Source organism: Camelus dromedarius, chromosome 19 (assembly GCF_036321535.1).
Source record: "Camelus dromedarius isolate mCamDro1 chromosome 19, mCamDro1.pat, whole genome shotgun sequence".
In the NCBI taxonomy this organism is placed as follows: Eukaryota; Metazoa; Chordata; class Mammalia; order Artiodactyla; family Camelidae; genus Camelus; species Camelus dromedarius.
Genome location: NC_087454.1, coordinates 10,778,422 through 10,803,779, shown reverse-complemented (window position 1 = coordinate 10,803,779; position 25,358 = coordinate 10,778,422). Strand labels below are relative to the sequence as shown.

Below are 25,358 nucleotides of genomic sequence, written 5' to 3'. Positions count from 1 at the left end.
GGCTCACAGGAGCCCCTGGACGATGTCATCCCAGCCGTCCAAGTCCACGGACTTCATTCAGCTCAATCCAGGTCAGGCTCTGTGCTGGGCTAAGGCTGTGAAAACTCTTTCTGCCCTCGTGGAACTCAACCCTCTAGACCCCAAGAGGGGACAGTAATCTGTAAGTGCCGCAGGAGATCAGAACAGAGAAAAGCTAGTACAACCTAAGAGCATTTGAAGAAGGCTTCTCATACAAGACTGGCCTTGAGCTAGGTTTATTCCAGATGAGGAGACTGGAAGCAAAGATGCAGAAATGTGAGCAGGTAGCTTTCCATAGATAAGAAGAGGCCTGAAATAAAGGAAGGGCTTTAGCTTTGGTGATTTATTTCAGGTATGAAACAGGGCCTGTTGATCTTGGTGGGATGAGGGAAATGGGCTTCAGCCAGGGGTGTGCTGAAGCCAACTTTCCCCTGGGCTCAGGAGCCAGTTGTTCAGTTTTTAGGAATTTTGAGAGCAAGTTGGCATCATGTTTGTAGTTTAAAGTCAGCCACAGTGGAAGTGTTTACAGAAAGCTGCAACATTATTGTTATTAAGTGTTATTAAACATTTCCCTGCTTACCAATGGCTTTAGCTACCTGAAAATCTGGTGTATGCCCTTACCCTGAATTTAATCTTCTCTCCAGCAGTTTTTTTCCCCCATATACACATTTTCCTTCAGTCCTTTGAATTCTTTGACAAGAACCGTCAAAAAAAAAAGTTACAATAGAGATGTGTGCCCTTGAACAAAAATTGCATTTTATCACATGTTGGCTAAAACTTTGATTGCCAGAAAACGTTGTAGTCAGTTGGGATGCTTGGGACCCTCTGGTGGCCATTCCAGATAACTGAGTTGGAAATGCACGACCCAGCCTTCCTCCTTGTTTTGGCAGCGGGAGGGGATCTGTCGTCACCTGAGGGTGGTCATCGGTGTCATATACAAGCAATGTGGCCGGAGGACTTTGCCCCTTCCTCATGGTTGCGTTGGTTTGGAAGAATCTTCCTATTTCTTATCAAGAATGTGGGAAGAAGGGGTATCGTTGTCCTTCAGCTGGGAAGCCGTGACTCAGCATCCTCCCGCCTGTGGTAGGCAACACAGCACTCCACTAGCTTGACTTCTGCAAGGCTGTGAGGATATGTGAGTAATCCCCGAAATAGTGCTGTGCAAATACGGACAGTTTTCATGAGGTCACCTCTTGTGCATGGCCTGTGGTTTCGAGCGTTGTGCAGAATTACACTCAGAGGTGCTTATGTTTCGAAAGAGTCAACTAAAAGTGGTCAGACGTGTGTGTCTAGGGAGAGCAGTTTTAGAAGAGGGGAAGACTTCTTTTACCCGTAACTGGAGATTGTAAGTTTTCAGTGTCGTCCTGAAAGGTCGAGTTGCTTTGCCTCCATTATAGGGATTTGTTTTACCTTTCTTTGCTCTTCTCTGTGTCCCTCCGTCGTGGAGGTAAACTTTCCTAACTTTTCTTCTTACCTGTCGTTGACGGTACTCCTGATCTGCTGTCAAGCTGAATCTCTGAGGTTGCAGCGTTTAGAAAAGAATATTGCAGGCGTTCTGACCGTACCACGGATCTCTTAGGTGCCAAGTTTGCTCAGAGTCATATGCTCTTTTAGTCCAAATGATTCCTAGATGTGGAAGCTGTCAAATTTTACCTGATTTCCTGGAACCCTCAAGCCAGGTTGCAATTCCTCAGCTGCCTCTCGTAAACCAGCTGTTGTGAGCATGACTGACTTGGACCTCCTTGGGATAACCTGGTCCAAACAGATCACCTGCAAACCTCCCTTAAAGGGCCAAGTGATTGGAAGTCACTTTTTTTTTTAATTGTGGTAAAATATACATAAAATAAAATTGGTTATTTTTAAGTGTACAGTTCACGGTGGGACAGTAAGTACATTCACATCGTTGTGTAGCCATCCCCACCATCCATCCTCCCAAACGGAAACTCTGTCCTCATGAAGCACTGACTCCCCCTCACTCCCCCTCCCAGCCCCGGCAACCATTCTACTTTCTGTTTATGAATTTGATGACCTCATATAAGTGGAATCGTGCGGTATTTTTCCTTTTGTGACTGATGTGTTTCACTTAGCATCATGTCCTCCAGGTTCCTCCATGTCTCAGCCTGTGTGAGAGTTTCCTCCCTTTTTAAGGCCACTAAATATTCCATTGTGTGCATGTATCACATTTGGTTTATTCATACTCGAGTGCATCTACCTTTTGGCTTTTGTGAATTATGCTGCGATGACCATGGATGTTCAGATGTATGTTCAAGTCCTTGCTTTCAGTTCTTCAGGATCTACACCCGTAAGTGGGATTGCTGGATCATATGGTAATTCGGTGGTTTAATTTTTTAAGGGGCCATCATACTGTTTTCCACAGTAGCTGTATCTGCATCATTTTACATTCCCACCAGTAATGCACAAGGGTTTCTCCGCATCCTGGCCAGTGCATGTTATTTTCTGGTTTTGTTCGCTTGTTGTTGTTTTTTAATAACAGCCATCCTAAGGGGTTTGAAGTGGTATCCCATTATGGCACTGATTTGCCTTCCCCTAATGATTAGTGATGCTCAGCATTTTTTTTATATGTGCTGATTGGCCATTTGTAGATGATCTTTGGAGAAATGTCAATTCAAGTCCTTTGCCCATTTGCACTGTTTCTCTTCCAGATCTGGTTCTCTAACCCATAGTGATTTTAACTACTCTCCTTGGAAACCACTCCCAAAATACTGTCTCCCCCTTAAGTTACAGGCTGGTGGGAAGCCCTTTGCAAATGATTTTCTTCATTGGATACCAGGGTAGTATTTCCTTATTTTTATGTGTTTTTACTTCCTAAGAACAGATCTCTACTGAATTTCTTGGTATATATTTACAGTCATCTTTTCAACTGGTAGGCAGGTTTTGGAATTCAGATATTGCCATTTGAAATACTAGAGACTTCTCAGAACAACTTGAGGGTCATTCACGCACTCAGTAAATATGCCTTCTTTATGGTTGGATGAGAATTCATTCATTTCTGCATATTTTGATTGTCTACCATATATGCCAGGCACTAGGTGTTAGGAATACAGAGATAAATGATATAAATTCCATGCTCTCAGAGCTGGGCCACAACTGAGTCTGGGAGACGCACACCCATAAAAATTTACGATGGAATATGAATCGTGCTCCTTACAGAGATAGTACAACAATGCAGTATTAGGTCTGGGAAATTTGTAAGCTTAAGTCTTTAAATTGAGTTAGACTGTGGCTAAATGTATCAGATGAGAAACACATGAAGAGTTATTTATTTACTCTGAGATAGTAAATGGAAAAGTTGAACAAAATAAAATGCATCTATCATAACCAATGGCCCCCAGCAAGGCCAGCACCCTCGTGCCGCCGTGGTCCCTGCACGTTCTTTGTGTTTGGGTCATTAACACTGCGTTTAGGTCAGATGAGAGTGTGTTCCATCTGCCACGCTTTGCTAGCTGAAGTAAACTGCTGATGGAGATCATTTAAGAGCGTCTCTGTGCCGTTGATTGCATGCTTGTGGCTCATAATCAGAATGATGTGAAATAATTGTTAGGCCGACTTGCCGAGGCTACATTTTGTGTCATTGCAACTGTCAGCACTTCGGTCCTGCTGCTCTGCCTGACGAGCGCTGGCCCAGCACCTGCTGGACAGACGGCTAAAGCATGACTCGCCAGTGTCCTGGATGGCTTTTGTTCTAGCATCCTAGCTGGCTGCCGCCATATATTTTATAATCTGAAAAAGAAATAACCTGAAAAAGAAGTATCTGTGCATTTAGTGAAAGCCAGTGCTTGTTTTTCGTTCTTGGCAAAATGCTGCATCCTGGGCTTTAATGTAAAATCCACATGCACGTTGCCACGGGGCTCATCTCTTTTCTCTTTGGCCGTGAAACCCAGACAAACCTGGCTTTGAATTCTTGCTTTGTTAGTTAGCTCCCTGGTTAGGTGACCTTAGCTAGGTCACTCATCTTGAAGCTTGTTTTCCTTATTTGCGCCAGAGGGCTAAAAGGACCCGTTTTACAGAGATTTTGTGAAGATTCGGGATAACAGGTAAAAACTTGTGGACATAATGAGCCACCCAGTAAATGGTAGTAGCTGATGTTAAGGGATCTAGTTCTTACTCAGGACGACATGATACAACGGCAAGACAGAATTTTCCAAAGTCAGTAGTCCAAAAATATATTGTAAGTGTGGAATGTAGAGTATCAGCCAGTTTTCCTGGCTAGGTGATGTTCACTGGAGACACACAATTGGATGCGGACGTTAGAATCTCAGCCACCGTTTTCCATGGCTAGGTCTGCTGTACAGAATGTTCTCTAGGCCACCCCATGTACACCATCAAAGGATGCAAAGGGCCCTTTGAAAGTGAAGTTAAGAATGTGCATTATGTAGCTTTCCCTGCATAAAAGAGACGTTAGAGAGCACACAGCCCAGCCTCACCATCTGGTTTCCTCTCATGGAGAAAGCAGTGGCCATGAGAGAGTGAAGCAAAACACAGACTTTGTCCCTGGAAGAAGTTCATGGTCAGATCTGGGAACAGCTCACTGGTTCCTGAATCATACCATCAAAAGAGATCTGTTAAAAGCAGCTCAGTCCATATTCCATGATACAGTAAAGACCCCAGTGGGAGTTGCCAAAGAGATGCTCTCTCTGATTTTATCCAGTGCTAAAACTTAAGGTCTGAGTTCTTATCTTCCAATGTTAATTCTACTTCACATGAAATCTCTAAAGGTGTGACCCCCCCACCACCACAGATTGTCACTTCCCCTAAAAATTGCACAAGCTAGACAAGGCATGAACTTTTGTTGAAAGGTAGCCTACAGAGGGGTTATCACCTATGCATTCACTGTAGATTCTGGTTTTTCAAGTCCAACTCTATGTTTGTCCACTGTTGGTCTCTCCAGGATTTCCTGGCGGGTATCTGATTTGGCATTTCTCTGCTGCCATGGTATGTCCTGTCTTTCTTGGCTACTCGCTGGCAAGCCCACATCTCCTGCCGGCTTGTAGGAGCATGTTGGTGGTACTTTAAAGGGTTACACTCATAACTGGAGGATGAAGTCGCTCTACACTCTGCCAATTGTGGGGATACATTCACTTCCCCAGCCTCCCTGCAAAAGTGGTATTTTCCTGAAGTGTTGCTGGTCAGTCACATTTATAGGTATGGCATGATTTTCTTGATGGAGGACAAGGATGTGTCATGCAACTCAATTAAGCTATATCACATATGTTTTACCAAACCAACTGTTCTCTTCGAGAAGGAAATTAGATCAGAAATATTGAGACTCCACAAACATTCCAACTCTTGATATCTTGTAAATATGGCAAATTCTGATTTTTTGGTAAGTTTTCAAGTTCATATAATGTGATTATAATTTTTAGGTTCACTCAAGAGTCTACAGTTTTCAGTTTGCTTTTCTCTGTATCATTAAGTAACTCTACCGTGACCGGACTGAAAACAAGGACATTTCTTCAACCTCAGGTTTCTGATTTCATACTCGAAATAGGCATCTCTCTCCACCATTCGCCCTAGTCTTTAAAATTCTGTCCCCTTTCACCATGTTGGAAACTAACTGAGTATTGTGATTTGTGATATTATTCCCTGCGGTATATGTGCTAGTTTGTATTCTTCTCAGCTACACCCACTCAAACGCAGTTTTTTCTTGCCGAGACTTCTGATCTGTATACAAGCAGCCTTTCTCAATCTTGATGAAAGTGCGGAAAGCAAAAGGACCACACCCTACCACACGTGTAGTCATTTCTCATAACTGTGGGACACGGATTGGTTAACAGTTATGACAGAGATGGATTTATTGGCGTTAAGAGGTTTACAATATAACAAGTGAACTATTATCAGACTGCAGAACAATGTGAATGCTATCAGAGAACGTTACGAATAAATTGTCTGTATGTAATTTTACTTATGTAAGTGTCTGTCTGATTATTCTGTATACTTGATTATTCTGTATACAGGAGAGAGCCATAATGTTCACGGTGATTATTACTGGGACTTTTGCTGATTTGTATTATTTGTCCCCTCCCATCCCGTCTGTATTTTCTAATTGTTCACAGTAAATGGTGTTACTTTGTTCTCATTTCTCTGATGTAATTTTGGGAGGGTGGGGAAAGAGAGAACACAAGTACCCACATTTTGATAAGTCATAAAATTATTAAAAAAAAAAAAAAAGCTCTCCTGTGTCCTCCCTGTTGCCCCAGATCTGTAGACGTGTTCTGCCACACGGCACTCAAGCGTTTCCTTTTTATTAAGTCTCTTCTCCATGCGAAGCACTGCCCTGAGAACTTGAAACATGATGTGAAGTCGATACTATTACCGCCATCATGCAAATGAGGAAAGGGTTCTGAGAGTTTATGTCACCTGAATGGCACAGCTGGTAGGTGGCTGAGCTGAGACTGAGACTTGGTCCCACCTCTGAAATCAGGGTTTGGGGTCTTGGTGATTCTGGCTGTGGACCTCTGGTTTGCCGTGAGGATGAAAAGGTGAATGTATGTGAGTGGTTTATAAAGTGATGCTTTAAAAAGAAGGTGCTTGGAGATTTTACCAGCGTGGGCCGTCTTTGGCCGTGCGCACCCTGTAGTGTTTTCAGTTAGAGCATGACCTTCTCAGGGGTAGGAAGCACGTGGTCCCAGTAGCCTTCGCCGCCCCCAGCACAGCCTGACGGTGGGCTGCTCTCTGGGACTGTGAGGCGCATCTAGAAGGTTCTGAGAAACTTGAGTCTGGCAATGTGTCTCCAATGGACACGTTCAGAGGAAGAGACCCCCCACACAGCCCTGGTGGCCGCAGCCCTCTTTTCCTTCTCGGAAAAGGGAGGAAAAGCAGTGGCTTTCTTTCAGCTGGAGACTTAATCCCCAGCCCTCTGGGGTCGTGTGAAATTTGCCAACCTCGGGAGCTAGACTTGAGCTCCCTCCTTCCCTCCTGAACCTGCAGAGAGCCTTTAAAGCAGTCTCTGGAAATTTTTTAAAACTTGGATCTCGGGGTTAGTTCCTTATGTGATGCAGATTAAACCGTCTGCTGCTGTCGCTCCCTTATCTCCCTTTGTCTCTCAGGCTTCCTCTTCCAACATTCACATCATCTCGGTTCTTTCCCACACGTTATCTCAGTCACCGCGGCTTCCTCACGGGATTACTCAGTCCGCCTGATACGTGGCCCCCAGGGCCTCTCTGCCAGGCCCATGTTCCCGCGCTGCATTACAGGTCCCCTGGGGGGTCGTTGACTCGGGAGGAGATGAATGGAACTGTGGGCACACCATTTTGGGGAAGTGCAAAGTGCAGAAGTGGGGCGCTCTGGTTACTTATGAAGACATCTGCAGTTAGCCCCACTGTGGGGGTGCAGACACGAGATTTTAAAAGATCCACCTAAAAAATGATTTCCCAGGCACCACAACGTACGCCTGTGTTCAAGATGGCTGTCCTCTTGCTCTCTCTACATGGCCCCTGCTCGACCAGGCTCTGCCTGGCTCACATGACTATCCAATCCTCTTAATTATGGGGCCTAAGTCGTCCCTGGTAACTGAGCCCACCTGACACCAATTCCCCCTATAAATGGAAGCCTCCTCCTCCTCCTCCCCCGAGTGGTGGGGGTTGGTGTTGTCTCCTGCTCGCCGTCTGCCGCACACGGTGGGATGTCGCTCCAGGACCTTTGTGTAAGAATTCCCCCTGTCCAATAAGCCGCTGGTGTTTCTGTCGCTGTCTCTGGGCTCTTTCTTTGCCGATAACACTCCTTTGTTGTAGGGTTCACTCATCTCCAGATAAAGGAATCACTTTCTACATGGTAATTGTTCAGGGCTCTGTTTTGTAAGTTCACGTAGTCAGCAAAGCAGTCGTGCGTCCACACTCTTCACACACTAGCTGTGCACCTAGTAGGTGCCAAAGGGCCAGGAGCTGGGATTCCTTATCTCCTGGCCTGCACACCTGTGCTGACTTACAGGAGGGGTTTAATGTTTCATTTTTAACCTTTTCTCTTACAGTTTTCCAAAGAAATTAGTCCGTTTTCTGGGTGGAGAGGAGACCAATCTGCTGTTCTCACAGGGTGAGTGAGCCTTTGACTCTTCTGTGTGTATTTCTACTCACAGCAACAGCTTATCCAGTTATTGTGATGCTCCAAAAAAAGTGCTTGATAAGTGCTCATTCTCTCCAAATTTTCTCCCACCTGGAACCAGGCTGTTCTTTTTACTCATCAAACCTCCTCTTCCCTTCAGAGCTGAGTGCTTCTCTCTTGTGTTTTTTCTGCCATTTCTTTTGGCTGTTCACACGTTTCCTCTCTTCTGAGTTGTTACCACCATTGCTATTACCTTGTTCAGCTCCCAGAGTGGCTGAGAGAGGGTTTTCCTCTGTTTTTTTTTTTTTTTTTTTTTTCAGTAGCTGACGCACAGAAACCCGGCCTTGGGCAGGGAGACCCCATACGTTGTGTTCATGTGACATACTGTTTTATTTTGACACCACGGCAGAGAATAATAGGGTGTGAGCACTAGAGGGACCTTATTGCTCATCTGGCAAAGCCCCCGTGTGCAGACAGGGCAGTCAGGCCCCTTAAGCGCTTCCCGCCCCCGGTCTGAGCCTAGATTATGAGCGAGGCATTTGACTCCCAGCTTCTGGCGGCCATCCCCTACCCCCCCACCTCCCCCCGCACAGAGCTGCCTTTTGAATCTCAATGCCTTCTGAGGATACAGTTAGAGGTGGTTCAACCTGATGTTATACCAGTCAGCTAATGCTAGCACCCCTCCCGTGCAAGTGTCGGGAGTGATGTCTTCCGGCTGCTTAACTTTCTAGTAATCACCCTTGGCTACTGCCACGAGAGATTAATGGAGTGGATGTGCCCAGAACGCTCCCACGATGGACCTCATCTCAGCATATTTTTCATTTCCTTTGCGCCTTTCCCAAACCACGGCATTTGCAATACCCCGTGTCACGTGCTGAGATGCGGGGTCCACCTGTTTTGCAGCTAGAAGCCACGGTGCACCTGCGGGTGTGTGCTGGCCAGCTGCAGGCCGGCGCCCCCCCTCCCCCGCCTCGGGGCTGCCTGCACCTGCAGTGTGACGCTTAACAGGTTTCTTGCAGTGCGGTACAAATGTGACCCCGGTCACGGACACTCTCGGAGAAACACTGCTTCACAGAAACATTGATACTTTTTACACGAGAGCCTGGTTGTGGGGTATGATGGAGAATGTGCTAACATGGGGTCCCAGGAGGTTCTTCCTGTGGTTCTCCTGAGATGCTTGTGTCAGGTCTGGGTAACGTTCATTTAGGCTGATGATCTCAGTGCACGTATTTCCAAAACATTTCATCTCGTCTGGGGATTGATCTAAGTGTGGTATTGAGAGTCTGGGTCCATTATTTTATCCCACTTGTCAACTTAATCACTTTATCTTAACAAATGGAGCCTTCCTTCTGCCCTTCCTGGAGTCACTAATAAGGAACTTGATAAATCTTATCGGGGAGCAGAGATCGTCTGCTTTCTGCCAACGTACTGTATGAAATTTAAAACGTGGGTTGCTGATTGCTGAGGGACAGTCCCCCTGCTCAGTGCTCACTCAGTAGGCATGAATGTGCATCATTAGAAGTGTGACCCTGAGGATTTCCATTCCCTCAACTTCTCCAAGGAAGGCCCGAAAAGTTTATCCCCGGATAAACTTCCACACTAAAACGCTGGACCTTGCGATCTGCTGCGCGCTGGGGAATCTGAGGGTCTCTGTGGAATCAGGTTGATAAGGCCCTCAGCTGTGCCCTGTTTTAGTCTTAGGAGGAGGGGAAACGCGCCAAGGTCCATGCCTACCTCGTGCTACTCTTTTAAGTGAATAAACTGGTAGAGTGTGAGGCGAGAAGCTGTAAAGCGAGAAAACAAGGACCACCTGACCTCACGTCGACCACTCTTGGTAACTTGGGTCTCCTACGGGGTCTTAAGCAGCTGGAAGTCGACCGTCAGGAGGCATCAAATCATTACCTCAAATACTACAAGCTGATTGCTTTTACCGGTTGAGGGGTGGGGAACTAAACACACGCCAGAGCCATGTGTGTCTTATTTAAAAAGCAGCCCAGAGGCTGACCCCGTGCCTTGGGTTGGAACCGCGCAGGTCCACGTGCTGCACGCGTGAGCGCCTTGTAAAACACGAGTCGCTGGGCTCCACCTCCTGGTGTGCGGCCGGGCTGGACCCTGAAAAGATGCCTCTGCTGTCTCCAAGGTCGAATGGTGCTCGCCATCAATGGTATCCCTTTAAGGGAAATCTAGGGAAAGGCTCTTGCCAGCGCTGCGATTTTATTTGCTGGAGGCCAAGGAACAGTGGCGTGTATTGGTTCCATAGCAACATGTCTGTGCAGCCAGAAAAGAATAAAATGAGTGTGGCAGCCGGGGTATCCTGGGCAGGATGAGCACAGCCCTGATGCCCCCTTTTATTTTCCACCTTATCCTGAGCTGCCTTTGCCCTCCTGGAAAGCGTGGGCTGCGTAATTGTTACTGTTGATCTCTGCCGTGAACACTTGCCTCCTGTCCCCACCCCCAGCTGGGGACCTGATGAGGGAGAAGGCAGGGTCTGCAGTAAAATTCTGCAGGCCCCTGGGTGTGCCAGCAGGGCTGGCAGAACCTCCCTGCCCTAGCAGACCCGAGTCGGTGGATAGTCTGTTCTTTTCATCATCCCTGTGAGAATGGCACTGTGGGCAGAGCGCTTCCTGCACATCGCGGTCCGCTGCTCCTGGCTGGATATTAGGCACTGAAATGGGGCTCTGTGAGATCTCGGGAAACAGAGGACCCATTTAATGTGCTCCATACGCATTGAGGGGGCCCTTCCTGGGGCAGGAATGGTGGGGCTGCACCGAGAAATACAGTGCACATGGCATGGCTTCGAGGAGCTTCCCCCGGAGGTGCTGTTTCTAAATGCAGTTGCTCCAGGGTGTGTGGTTGGGGTTTTAACATGTCTCTGATGTTTTCTCATCTCTGAAATCCTCTGTGAAACCATTGTAATCACTCTTGATTTCAACGGATGCTTTGTCTCCCTGAACTCCTGAAACATCTTAAAAATCTTCGCCATCTATTTGACATTGGTTTTTGTGTTTTTCCTTTTTTGATACATCATGCTTTGGGGGCCTGAGGAGTCTTTCTAGGTAGAGGGTAAGACCTTTGAGGTCAGGAGCCATCTATCTTGTTCTTTATCTTTTTTAAAAAAAATTTCTCTGATGCTCAGAACTGAACCCCGTAGACAGTAACATGTCGTTAATATTTCTTGATAATAATGCTATGGTCTCATCCGATCTCATAAGGAAGCTGTGAGGCAAGTGTGTAAATGTATTGAAAATTCTTTTAAATTCTTCAGAGAAAGATAAATTCAAGAAACTCTTTTAACTGGTGTGGTTTAAAAAAAAATGTAGATGTGAAATCACAAGGTAAGTATATCTAAAGACTTTGCATTTCCTTGTCTTCCTCTTTGTGGCTACCGACCATGAACTGTGTACCCCAGGGTTTTCAGTGGCACTGAAGTCGTCCTCCGCCTCGTCACCCCCAGGGTTCACTCCTTCTATGGAATTTGCCTTATACCTTGTGGGCCAGACTTCTCAGTCAAACCCCTAGTAATGTCTTTGAGCTACTAAGGAAGAGATTGGAAGGAATTTTCATTAAGGTGACAGGTCTGATAGATTATGATAGTGGTTCCTAATTTAGTTTTGAGGTCCGTTTGGGAAGAGGAGGTTTTTATCATATAAAACTTTTATTTGAAAAGAGTACTCTTCTCTTCTCAAGTTCTGAGCCAACCAAGAAACAAGACAAGAAGGCAGATGGAGGCCAGGATGTACCTATGTGACGGATAACAGTTAACTGAGTTAGAGTTTGTGTTTTAGGATGAGAGCCAGCAAGAGCTTCCCACCTTCTCACGCCCCGACTGGGCCTGGGCACAGCCCACCTGCAGGGAAGGTTTGCGTCCCGAGGCCACTGTGGCCCTGAAGAAGGAAGGAAAAAGAGACCAAACCCCCCCGCCCCCTAGGTGCTCAATGTTTTAACTCTACCCAGTGATAGATTAATTAATCTAATTCTACCCAGTGGAGTTAACATTCCCCCAAGGAGAGGCGTGGTCCATGCCAGCTTTAGCTCCCAGCCGGGTAACTCGCCCTACATCCCTGGGAAGAAAAAAAGAATGGAGTTAGAGGCCAGGAGGGTTTAGGGAAAATCCTTCCCACAGAAAACAGAGTGGTGGGCGTGGGGTTTGCCTCTGGCTTTTTCTCCTGGCTCTCACCGTCTACACTTTGGTTCCCAGTCTCCGTCTAACCATCTTACCCACTGTGTTTTCTTCATAGCTCTTGGGTTTGTGTATCTGTCCACTGGATTATCATTTGCCACCTCTGTTAGAATGTTAGCTCACTGAAAGCAGAAACCTCATTGGTGTCATTTACCGCCGGATCCCAGTCCATAAAGTGACACAGGCGCATAGGAGGCACTCGATAAGTACTTGTTGAATGAGTACGTGCATAAATGTTGTTTTATGCCTCTTCTCACACTTCTTAATTGCCTGGGTGTCCTGTGCCCCGTCTTGCCTAGCACACACCTAGTCATGTCATAAGACTCAGTTCAGTTCATGCTATACACAGACTAGGTAAACGACAAGGTCCTACTGGGCAGCACAGGGAACTATATTCAATGCCTTGTAATAACCTATGATGAGAAAGAATATGAAAAAACCTATCTAGCTGAATCACACCAGAAACAAAACACACTGTAAATCAAATGTACTTCAATTTTAAAAATAGGTGAAAATGAGATTTTAAGACATTGTTTCACAAGTATTAAAACTGAATTAGAAGTACACGCGCGCACACACACACACACACACACGACTCAGTTCAGCTGTCACATTCTCTGTGGAGCTTTCTGGCTTCCCTTCATCCAAGGGGAAGGAGCACCTGCTCATTTGTAACCAGTTGCCAAGAGCTGTACACATGTGTGTGAGCATGCATCTCTGTGTGTGAGTGTGCATTTGCGTATTCTCCCTCTTTCTGGATCTGGCTCTGTAACACTTGCATTCACTCATTTGTTGCTATGCTTACCATCTTAAGTGGTTGTAAACTTGGAACTGGGCAACCCCTTATTCATCCTTGTTTCTCTAACATCTGCCATGTAGTAGGTGCTCAGTAAATAGTACTAGCATTAAAGTACTTTCAACATGCCATGTACTGCTGTCTTAGTGCTTGAAATAACTTTCTAAGTGCCTTCTGTATATTAGCTTGTGTAATTCTCACAACACCCTTACAAGATACACTTAACTCTCACTTTACAGATGAGGAGACTGGGGCATAGAGAGAGTCAGGGACCAGCCCACGGTCTCCCAGATAGTCTATTTCCAGGGCTGTTATTCCCTGCTGCCTCTCAGGAGGATTGTATAAATGGACAAATGGATGAATGGGAATCCTATAGAAGCCCAGGCCTATGTTATTAAATAGGGCCACAAACTTTGGGATCAACACGAATAAGTAAGAAATGGTCACGAGGCCAACCTGTGATTAGGCACGGTTGACAGAGAATCCTGAGGCCGTGGCTGACGTCAGTCCCTAGATGAGTCCCTCAGGTCTTATGGCAGCTCTCCGCTTAATCCCTAGTTATCCCGTGCCAGCAGAGTGGTATTAGTTAATGAAAGTAAATAATTGTCATTATGTTTGGGGAGATTCTTTCCTAATGGGAAAATATTAAGTCGTCAGTTCTGAGTTAACCAGTGGCTGCGTGCAGGGCTCACGGTGAGATTTGCTGAGGGCGGGGGATGGCAGACAGGAGGAAATGAGTTAGAGTGAGGAGGAGAGCGGTAAGTATACACCGCGGTTACTGTAGCCAGGTGGGGTGGGGGCATACCACGTGTCAGACCAAAGAATGGGGCCCCTCAACCACGTCTCCGTGTGTAATATTTGATCAGGAAAAACCCGAATGCCAGGGGGACCTGTGACGACAGCTCCTAACAGATTCCTAGGAGATGGAGCTTGTTGGTTTCTGGTTTGGGGCAGGGGTGCGGGTGGTGGAGCGGGAGGGGTCTGAGTGCCCTGCCTGTCCCTGTTTCAGTGTGGACAGGGCAGTGCTGTGGGACAGGGTCCTCAACCGGGGGTTGGTAATCACTGGGGAATGTTCAGCAAGCTGATGATGTAACCAACCATGTCTCCGTGAGATTAGCTTTACAGCTGTGTTCGTGGCCCAGGAGATGGGGGCGGGTGGGATACCAGAGCCTGGGGCCCTGGTCAGGAGGTGATTACAGGCAGAAGGAGATAAGATTTTGATAACTGGGAGCCTTATGAAGAGGGCAGTGTGGTCGACAAGACAAAGAGTTGATGAAAACAGGACGATTGCTTGGACATAAACAAGGGAAGGAGTTGAGATAACTGATTCTTTGAGCCCAGGAGGCTGTTGGGGGTGCCCTATTTTATATTTTTTGAGCTGATTGTAGTAACAGTGTTCTGTGAGTTGAGCCTTCTTGGGTAGAATTGGGGAATAGCCTTAGACCAAGATAAGTCCCCTTTGAGTAACTGAATGTTGTCTTAACCCCAACCTTTTCACAGCTCTTCCTTCCCTGCCTCCCCAAGGTTTGGGATCAGTTCTTAACTCAGCCGCAGAGTCATCAGGCTGAAATTTCACCCCCATCCTGGCCCTCTAGTGGAGATAAAGTGGTTTAAGTGTGGGCGAGAAAGTAGAATTAAATGTTGCCACACCTAGCCCCTGGTAAGAGAGGGCTCACCGTCCACACCGTGAGAACTGTCACTCTCTCCTGCTGGCTTGTCTCACTATCAGACACAAACTCCCCACAGCTTTGGGAACCGCATGGTAACGAACATTTTGTTGGTCAAATTTTTGCAAGCTGGCAGTTCTTCCGGCTTTACGAGGCCCCTGAGCACTGCCTTCTTTCTCTGTCTTTTTGGTCTGACAGGACAGTGGCAGTTTTGATGTGAGAAAACAGGAAAGCAGGCAGTTTGATGGGAGAGAGGAGCAATGTATTGCATTCCCATTTTTCTTTCTGGGGCTGGCTGTGTCACTTTTTATTATAGGCGCCTGTCTCTAGTGGCAGAGGACAGTCTGACGAGGGAGGCTAAATTGTGTGGAGCTCACACACCTCAACTCTCAGCTCCCGGGGACCAGAGTGAGTGCCAGGTCCCTGGGATTCAGGAGTCCATCAGCCCCAGGTCCCTCTTCCTTGAATATAGGCTGGAGCTGGGAAGATGCTAGCAGGGGAGAAAACTCCTAACCACCTGCCTTCCTCGCTTTCCGTGTGGATCTGGGAAACAGGCACCTCTGGCCAGAGATGCAGAAAGTGATAGAGGGGAAGGGCTTCAAGGCATCGTCCCTCTCCCCCAGATGCCCTTGGCCCTTCTGACGCTGCCCTTGGGTAGACCCCCCTCCCCCGCTTGCATTCATTGACGTCTGGGCTTCTGCTCTCTATGAAAGCTTTACCCCTTCTCCAAACTGAGCAAGGAGTAGGGCCCCACCTGGCATGGGAGATACTTGGCATTCCTCGTCATTTCAAGCCCTCTTACAAACCCATAAGACCACCACGATTTGTTAGATTGCCCCTTAAGTAAGACTTCTTTGAAATAGTAAGATGATGGGAAGCCTCGATCTTGCCTGGGGTCGGGAAGGAGTATACATTTAAACAGAGGCTGAGCTATTTATAGATTGTGATACACTGTGTTTCGGGGAGAAGGTGGAAGTCACCTTTGTTTTGTTCCCCATCTTGTCTGGTTTCAAGCGTAGTTTCTCCCTTGTTTCTAGAAGGCTTTAAACGTTTCGAGTCTCCCGCGATAGCTCTATTCTTTTGATGTGCTTTGCAGAGAAACTCAAGCAGAAACAGGCTTCAGAGTAAGCTAACTAGAGCATCTTGGGCTTTTGATCACTTTCCATTATCGTGAACAGTAATCTCTGTCCTGTCGGATGTCGTTTGAAAGTGCATTTGCTGTTTAATGAAGATAAACACGTTGCTGGGTATTTAATCTGTCTTCTCAACTCAGGGACTGAAAAACTCATACGTGAGATTAGCCCCATTGCCAGAGAGGGGATTCGCAGTGCCCCAAACATCTCCCTAACCATTGGCTGAACTTTTGAAATATACTTGTGCTTAAAGAAAAAAAGAAAACCCAAAACTCAAACAAACAGAAAACAGATGCTGACCAGGTACGTCACTTACAAAGCCTTCTATTTCAATGGTGAATCCCAGGGGCCTCTCAACCACATTGACGCTATGTTAACATTTGGTCAAAGGAAACCTGAGTTCAGGGAGGACACGTGACCACAGCCACTAACAAATTCCTAGAAAGTGATGCTTGTTCGTTTCTGGTTAGGTGGTGGCCGTCGTGGGCAGGGGGTCTAAGCCACTTTTCCCATCACTGTTTTAATGCATATTCCACTCGTGCTGCGGCCCCTGGCTTCGGCTCTCACTCACCCTGAGTCACAGGACTCCTGCTCTTGGTGTCTGAAAACCTGTAGGCAGAACTCTGAGAAAGCAGGTCCCAGGGCCAGCCTTAGACTTTCCTCAGCCCATCCAGTTCCTCTTGGCTTTTTGACATGTTGGGGCGGGGGAGGTTTGCATTTGAAAGTTGCTTCTGTCTTAAAAGAGTGCCTTTTCAATGTTTAGAACTTAAATACTGTTCTTCTAAATTTTAGTATTTGAAAAACGGGTGTCCATGGAGTCCAGGTTTCTCATTGAGAGAAGAGTAAACAAAGCAGCGGCTTCCCTTTTAATTTAAAATGCACCACTTTCCGTGGAGTGGAGAGGTGATCTGAGATGCTCCTGTTGTCACATCCGGCTGTGTCCTGGTTCTGTGATCGTCATACATTCCCTGGGTACACAGCATCAGAGCAGAGCGTGTCGTCAGCAGGAGGTATTTAGAGATACTCAAGCAAATGGTGCTTTCTGAGGAAGTATGAAAACTGTGGTCAGACCTTCCGTACCAGCCTGGGTGGCAGGACTTCTGAGGATAACAGCATCCCAGTCTCTCTGAGGCCATGGGGAGGGACGCCTGTGTTGTGCCGCCAGCTAACACCTGGCTGCCTCAGGGCGTCCTGTCCTGTAATTAAACCTACCCTTGAGTCTGCACAAAGATTAGAGGGACGTGGTGAGGGCTGAGGGAGCGAGGTCAGAGCCCCACCCGTAGAAGCTCAGGTGCAGAAGGAAGCCAGGCTGCCTGGGGGGCTCCTCTAGTTGTGGGCCGACCACACAGGCAGTGCTTGGGCCCGAGACTGACCATTTATTTTCACTTCTGCTGACTCTTCTCATAGTGAATGCTGTTTGCTCCAGGCCCCTCTGACCTTGCTTCTCTATCTCCTGCTCCCCAAAAGACGTTTATGCAGCAGGTATATTATCAGTTGGAACTTCTAAGATCATGAGTTAGCAGTCCAGGGAAGGTGGGCATTTCTGGCTTTGTGTGTGGCTGGGATGGTTCTGAGGGAGAAAGGAAGAGTGAATGGGCGGAGACATGTGAATAACAGAAATCGAGCAAGGGGCAGGCCACGCCCTTTGTCAAGCCCCAGTCCTGCAGTAGACTCCAGCTTACTCGCTTATTGTCTCTCGTGTTACAAGACAGAGGAGATAAAGGATAATTCCACATCACCGAAGGTGTTTGCTCCCTGTGGGTTTATGAGGGGGAGTGGAAGACTGAAGCAGTTGCCCTGTAAATTCCATGCAAGCTGTATCTTCTTTCTGAGTTACTGAAATCAGGACAATTTGGTTCCCATGTGAATGCCCCCTAGTGGCCGGCATGGTGCCCTTTAGGGAGACCAGTCCCAACTGCCACCTCTTCTCATCCCCAAGGGAACGAAACCCGTACTTTGCAGGAATTGAGTTCATGTCACATCAAGTCTGTATTTCCTTGCTATGCTTTGTCTACCACGTAGGAGGAACTCAAAAGCTTTGTTACAGAGCAGCACAGTAGGGCTCTTGGTACATCAAATGAGGATCCATCTTACATCTGTAGCACATCTGTTGCAAGTCTACTGGAGGTGGCAGAAGACTCTTTAAAGCTTTGAAGTAAATATTCTCAAGGCCAGCCAGTGCATTAAAGGAAAATTATACCATTGATAATAGTGGGCAAGTCCTCTGCGGGCTTCTTGCCCGTAAGTAGACGAGCTTTATAAAACTACAAAATCTCAGCTGACCAAGGCAAAATTGGTTTTCCTCACTTAGAAGGTTGGTAGAGTTAACCTTCTGCTAACTATCATTTTAATATAATTTTATGTGATAAAGGCATAATTCACTCACAGTTACCTTTGAATGAATTGTGTAAATTATGTTTTATTTTTGATACTTTTATTTTCCTAGTCAGTTCAACCAGTCAAGTATTAAATGAGCAGCTAGTGTGAGCTTGATTGAGAGCGTAGGGGTCACCTGGGGATCTTGTTAAATTTCAGGTTCTGACCCGATAGGGCCCAAGATTTTGAATTTCTAAGAAGCTCCCGGGTGGTGCCAGTGCTGCTTGTCCAAGGACCAGACTTTAAGAAACAAAATAGCAGTTGAGTAAGGAGATGGTAGGTGATGTAGACACTGTGTCCTCTAGAATCTTATGCTCTGAAAAGGGACTGGGAAAAAGTAGACAAGTGATTATGGCAAAAGACAGAATGTGATGAAACGTGCAGTCAAAGTAAAAGTGTGCTTCAGGGCACTGAAGATAGACGTCCCTTCTGATTGGGAAGGCATGGAGATTTTTTCATGGAGAAGGTGATTTTGAAATTGAACGTGAGGTTTGGGTTCTCTGTAACAGGAATGGGTAGGTGTGGCAAAGGCAGCTGGGTCACAGATACACATTCTGGGAAACAAAGTGTATGTCCAGGGAACAAGAAGCAGCCCATTTGCCCGTGATGGGGAAAGTGTGAGATACAGTTGAAAAGGTAAATAGAAGTGATACTGTGGACTGTCAGGCCGTGTAGGATGAAAAAACCAGCCTTAAATCAGAAAGCAAAAAGGAACCACCAGCAACAAGAGATTTTTGAAACAAAAATTGATTGAAACTATAGTTTGGGGAGATGAATCTGGCACGCATATAGGATAGACTGGAGTCGAGAGTGACAACAGCTTCCAGACAAGAAGTTGATAGGACAGATAACATTAAAATTAGCAGCAGGGAGAAGAGAGAAGAGATAGGATGTGGAGAAAGAAGGATCAGAGGGCTTCCCGAAGGATGCTGGAGTTTTAATCCTGGATGGTTAGAAGCCTAGTTGCACAATTGCCATAAATAGGAAAGTCAAAATGAGCTGTTGAGTGTGTTTGAACAGGAAGATGACCTGGATGAACAACACTCCCAGGTCACTTACGAGAGGCTGTCCTTGTGCTTTCTATTTAAAATAGCACCCCAGGCTTCTGACCCTGCTTTGCTCTTTCCATAACACTGTTTTCTCTCTGATATTATGAGGAAACAAGAAAAATCTCAAACAACCTGACCTTACAGCTGAAGCATCTAGAGAAAGAAAAACAAATTTTTTTAATTACTTAGGCCAACTATTGAAACCCTTGCCCTCAAGGAGCTTATAGTCGACTGAAAGAGACAGACAATAAACATGTAAAGAAATATAATTAGAAATGAGGGGGAAAGAACAGAGACATGAGACAAAAATAACAAGGTGGGAGGGATGGACCCACGATGGCTTGGGTGGGTAGGGAAAGCCTTGCTTAAGAGAAGACATGAAACTGCAGAGAGGCAGAGAAAATGGCACATGCAAAGGCCTTGAGGTGAGAAGTGCTGGGTGCATTCCAAGAACCTGACCTCGAACCCGTGTGGCTGCAGGCCAGGGCTAGTGAGAAGAAGAGGAGGCAGAGATGAAGTTAGTGTTGGCAAACCGCAGATAGTGAAGAGCCTTGGACTTGACAAGGAGATCGGATTTAATTTGAAGTACCTGGAAAGTCACATAAGGGTGGATTGGAGGACGGTCAGAAAGGCAGGGAAGCGGGGCAGAAAACTTGTAACTGGCTGGAGAGGAAGTGATGGTGGTTTGGACTTGAGTGGTGGCAGCAACACCGGAGAGCAGTCGACGGTTCAGGAAGCAGTATGTTCTCAAGGTCCGCTGGGCAGAACGTGTAGATATCTGAAGTGGGTGAAGGATAGGGAGGCGGTTACCAGGATCATTCCCCGATTTCTGGCTTGAGAAACCGAGGAAATGAGTGTGTCCTTCATGGAGATGGGGAGGACAGGCGCAGAACAGAGTTTTGGAAATGTTGAGTTTAAGGTGTATGTGAAACATTCTTTTTTATTTAAAAAAAAATTGTCCTAAAAGACTCATAAAATTTGCCATCTTAATCATTTTTAGATGTACAGTTCAGTAGTGTTAAGTACATACATGTTGTGCAACCAATCTCCAGAACTCTCTTCATCTTGCAAAACTGACCCTCCACATTCATCAAACAGTAACTTCCCATTCCTCCTCCCTGAGCCCCTGGCAAGCAGTGTTCTGCTTTCTGTCTCTGTGAAGTTGACTACTCTAAATACCTCAGAGAAGTGGACCCTGGAGACCTCACATAAGTTGGTCACAGAAGGACAAACAGTTACTTCACTTAGCACAATTTTCCTAAGGTTCATCCACATTGTAGCATATGTCAGAGTTCCTTCCTTTTTAAGGCTGAATAATATTCCCTTGCACCTATAGGCCACATTTTGTTCACACTTGAGTTGCTTCCACTTTTTTGGGTTTTGTGAATAATGCTGCTATGAACGTGGGTATACAAATAGCTGTTTAAGTTCCTGCTTTCAATTCTTTGAAATCCCAGCAGTGGAATTGCTGGATCATATGGTATTTCTATTTTTAATTTTTTTGAGGAACCACCATATAGTTTTCTACAAGAGCTGCACCATTTTACATTCCACTAGCAGTGCAGAAGGGTTCTCGTTTCCCTACATCCTTGCTAGTGCTTGTGATTTTCTGTGTTTTTGATGGTAGCTGTCTTAAGGGCTGTGCGTGGTGGGACATTCTCTTTAGTGGATATTTCAGGTCTACAGACCAAGAAGAGGTTTGGGTCTGAGATATATCATGTAAGTTCAAATTTAAGCTATCTTCCATCCTTCCAATGTTTGTTTGTTTTTTCCAATTTGACTGTAAACATTTTAAGAGATTTAGTTAAAAGCATCAGATTTGTACTTGAACTATTTAGCCTCACAAACCTTTTTGAAGTCATCGTTAGATTCACTTAAAAATGTTCCTTTTTTTCTACTGTAATGTTTTGTGAGAGAATTTACAACTTTTATCTACAGTACGAGCATCTTCATCATCTTTTGAACCACTTTATAAGTCATCTAATATAGTTTTCCCAGAGCACATTATCTTGACCTCAGTGTCGCTTGAGATACAATATATTTTGAATCTGTGTGTGATGCTGTCACCAGGAACTTTATCCTAAGCCACAGGCACCCATCCCTGTTATCTATTGATTACATTTTAAATACCTTCCTGGCCAAAAGAAATCACAGCGCCAAGCTCACAGTTAATGTGAACATGGATTCAGGGAGACATAATATATTGGGAACCACCACTATAACATACAGGTACTAAACAAAATTGAGAGATTTTTTTCCTCTTTTTTTCAATGAGTGTTCATGAACTATACAACTTAACTACTTACTGCGTTGCTTTAGAAAGCAATCTTTAAAATGCTTTTTTGATTTATAATGACACCCAATGTTTGCAACTGCAAAGTCATACTCACAAGAATAATTACTAGCTAAATCTGTTTCCTTCCTTGAAAAGAGAAAAAAGAAAAAAAAAGCAAACACAGTGGATTTTGTTAGGTGACTTTTGTTAAGTATGCAAAACTAGCTTTGATGGGGGTGGTTTCAAGAGAACATATTTTCCATAAAGAGTACTTTGTTGTTTAAAATAAAGTATTTAAGAGACCAACAAATGGTATGAGAAGCTTTCTGTGGACTCACGAAGTAAGGGAACTCAGTCTTTTCTGAGGAGAAACATTTGGGAAAAACCTTACCTTGTATTCAGGCATACACGGTATATTATAAACTTGGCTTTAGAGACTTAAGGAAAAGCTTCCATACAGTAAAAGTCCTTCAACACTAAAATTGTGATTGAGCCCATTTCTCGTAAATATTCGTTAAGAAAGATACTTGTCCTGCATCCTTGAAGTTCAGTCTTTCCTAAAGGGATGAGAAACCTTTCAAGGTTCCTTCTGACTTTGCAGAGCTACGATTGGGTAATTCCTCTCACCCATCTGTGCATCCATTTATTTATTCATTAATTTCAAGTACCTTCTATAGTTCAGAGAATTTCTAAGTACAATATTTAGGAACACTTTTTAAAATCACTTTAGGCAGCAGAGGAAAGAATAGCAAAAATATTAAACTTAAGATTTGTCTTACTTCAAAAATTGGACAAACATCTATCACATTCTTAACCAAAAATCTCATAGGTTTGATTCAGAAATTCCATTACATTCTGAGTCTCAAAGCATGACGATCTGTTTCTGCAGTGGTAAGCTGGGTAAGGAAAAGAGGGTTCTAAAGAAGCAGCCTTAATATATAACTTGGTAGGAGTATATGGGTTTGGTTTCTAGCTGGCCATTTGCCTGTCCATCCCTCCTTGTGTTTATTTTTAGCTGTATCAGTTTATTACATGATATTGAGTGATGTTATCAATAATCATGGACATGCCCTTTACTTTCTTAGCATAGCAGGGAATTAGGTAAAAGTAAGACCTGCAAAATTTTTATTTCTCTTACCTCCAAGTTTTGTATCCTACTTAGACCTGCTAGACCAAGTTCATCACTTAGACTCCACTAAAACAAGTAATCGTGGTCTCGCGTCTTTGACCAGGGAATTGCAAAGTGATTTACTGGCATTAACTCATCAGTCGTCCTAACATTTCTGAGCAAAACATCAAGATTCTTGAACTCAGTGTACAAACAGATTCTGTTTTCCAGAGAATCGAAATATGTTGGCTACCATTAAATTAGGAGTGAGGGGAAGAATTAAGGCTAAAACCGTCCTTTTCTGAACTCCTGCTTGGTGGCCTGACCTACACAGAAATGTCTTATTTTCTGGAAATTAAAAAGGTGGGGGAGGGGATCAGCTTTGCTCGTGTAAAAATATTAAATAAAGCCACTCTAGAGAAAAATCCTTAGAATCCCCAAATGACCATCTTCCTTAAAACACTTTCTTCATCGGACTTGGTACTTAATAAAATAATAAACTTGAAGTGATACTGCCTGCTTGCAGTCACCCAAACGATGTGAACGAATGAAAACAAATCAGCTAAAAGGCCAAACCTCTCTGTTACCCTGGAGATATTTCTCGTTTTCCCAAGGCTTCCAGTGCTCTTCCATTCCTGTGTAACTCAGCTTATAGTAAACCCCGTGCCAAGATTTTTCAGTCAGTTCCCTGCCAAAACCCTGACGCTCTCAGCCTGGGAGGAGGCACCGTCCCGCAGATGAAGTGAAAAGCAGAATCACAAAAAGAGGATGATTTCCTACGGGAGGAAACGGGACAGTGCACCCTCCTCTGGGACATCATTCACCCTGCCTGGCTACGTGGGGGCTTTTATGACAAAGCAGAGATTTTTTCCTAACTCCCTTCATCTGACCAGTGAAACAACACTAAAATTACGTAAATGTTTAAAGGATAGAAGCTCAGGAGTATATGTTCCCAATCATCTTAGCTTATCACTGAGACCCTAATTTGCTCTCTCCCTGGATGTGCTTTTGGAATAAGGGCCTCGTGACAGTGCACACAGGTCGGTTATGGTACCTTGATTCAGGAAATGTAAGTACTCTGCAAACAGTCAACCGCAGTTTTGTTGGGGAACAGAGACTGCTTTTTCAGCAAATCTGGCTTGTGTTTGTATTAAATCTGCCCCCCCCCTTTGGGAAGGGGAAATCTCCAGGTCTCATCACTGTATTTAACTTTCCACTTTAGTAGGTGGCCGATGGAGTTACCCTTCCCTACGAAGCCCTCAGGCGTTCCTTCCCTCGTTAACTTTTAAAGGTTTGGGGTGTCCAGCCTGACCTACTGATAGAAACTCAGAAACAGTACTGATACCAGCACCCAAGGAACACCCAGCAGGGACCTTTTTCACACTGTTTAGTTAATTTGGGGTAAAAATAAAGTCTGGGGGTTTATGGTGCTGGTTGGTTCAGCGTGACAATTGACAGGCATACTCTAGGCAAGAAGGCTGACATCTGGGTTACCGGTGTGGACGCGTTGCCCTCTTCCAAATGAGGGCTGGTTGCCAGCCTGATGGGCGTTGACAGGCTGACCACAGCCGAGAGGGCGAACGTGGGATTGTGCCTGGCTGAGTTTTGGCCCCTCGCTCAGTGTCTGGGTTCCCCGGAGGGAGGACGTAGGAAGCTGATACGAAGTGGAAAGCAGTAGCAGTGATCCAGGCTGGAAAACAGAGCTAGAGCTACAGGAGCTACAAAAGTGGAAGCAGGGGGGCTCTTGCTAGTAGCTGGACCCCAACCAGCCGTGCGCAGCAGGCTGCTTGGTGCTTCAGCCCTTCCCCATGCGGACTCGTGGCAAAGTCAGAGAGCTGCTGGTTGCCGGTGCAGGAAGAAGGGCAGGAATAGCTTCATCCTGTTTGAATTTTCATTTACACGATGTGATTTACACGTGATGGACCCGAGGCCAGAGCAGAGGGGACTCATATGGGGTAGCAGTTAGCATCGGATCCCAGCCTGGCATCCAGGTCACCCGCTGCCCTCTGCCAGCCTCTACCGGCCACCAGAATGACTTGTCACCCTTTTAAAGTCCTTTACTTGACTTAACTTTACAGTCCTCTGAGTGTAAGACTGAAAATGTGATCGTGATATGCAAACGTTTTAAACTAAAAGTCTTTCTGTACAAATATGGTACCAGCTTTCATTTCTCTGATCCGCTGATAAGATGCACCATTGATTTAATGATTAGTCTCCTGGGGAAATAAAAGAAATGCTATCACTTTTTTATGTGCTAATGAGATAAAAACAAGTCCTAAGTTCAGAAACATTAAAATATAGGAAAAAATCACATGGACATCACATATAAGCCATGGGTGTTAGACACAAGCTCTCTTACACACGTCTGCTCCTCAAAGGTGTGCTTTCCGTGAAGCCCCAACCAGTCCTGGGGTGAAAGCTGACTCCTAACAGTTCTTGTTGATAGAGATAAGTGAGGGCTTAAGAAAGAAATCCAGAAAATTCATTTCTAGCCGCCTAAACTGCTAGCTGGTAGCTAAGCTGGTCGCTAGGAGTTTCATTGACCATCCATCTCAACCACAGTGACCACATTTCTCACTAAGGAAGGTCCCAAGTGTGGATGAGAAGGCGTGAGATAGACAGCAGGTGGGGCGAAGGGGAAGTGAAGAAGCCAGGTATTCCACACCGAAGCTCATTGAACTACATTATTAAGATTTTT

The 25,358-nt window shown here is 45.5% G+C and overlaps 1 protein-coding gene across 5 annotated transcripts in view; it reads left to right on the top strand.

The window, feature by feature from the left end:
• The window catches only part of ATXN1 (ataxin 1), a 356,661-nt gene that overhangs the window by 181,221 nt on the left and 150,082 nt on the right, over positions 1–25,358 (top strand). For 4 of the 5 annotated variants that reach the window (XM_064476223.1, XM_064476225.1, XM_064476221.1 and 1 more), the window contains one exon: positions 8,006–8,067. The exons of the other annotated variant lie outside the window; for it this stretch is intronic. The gene's annotated coding sequence lies outside the window, so the exon portion shown is untranslated. The remainder of the gene's footprint in view (positions 1–8,005; positions 8,068–25,358) is intronic. 5 annotated transcript variants of the gene reach the window in all.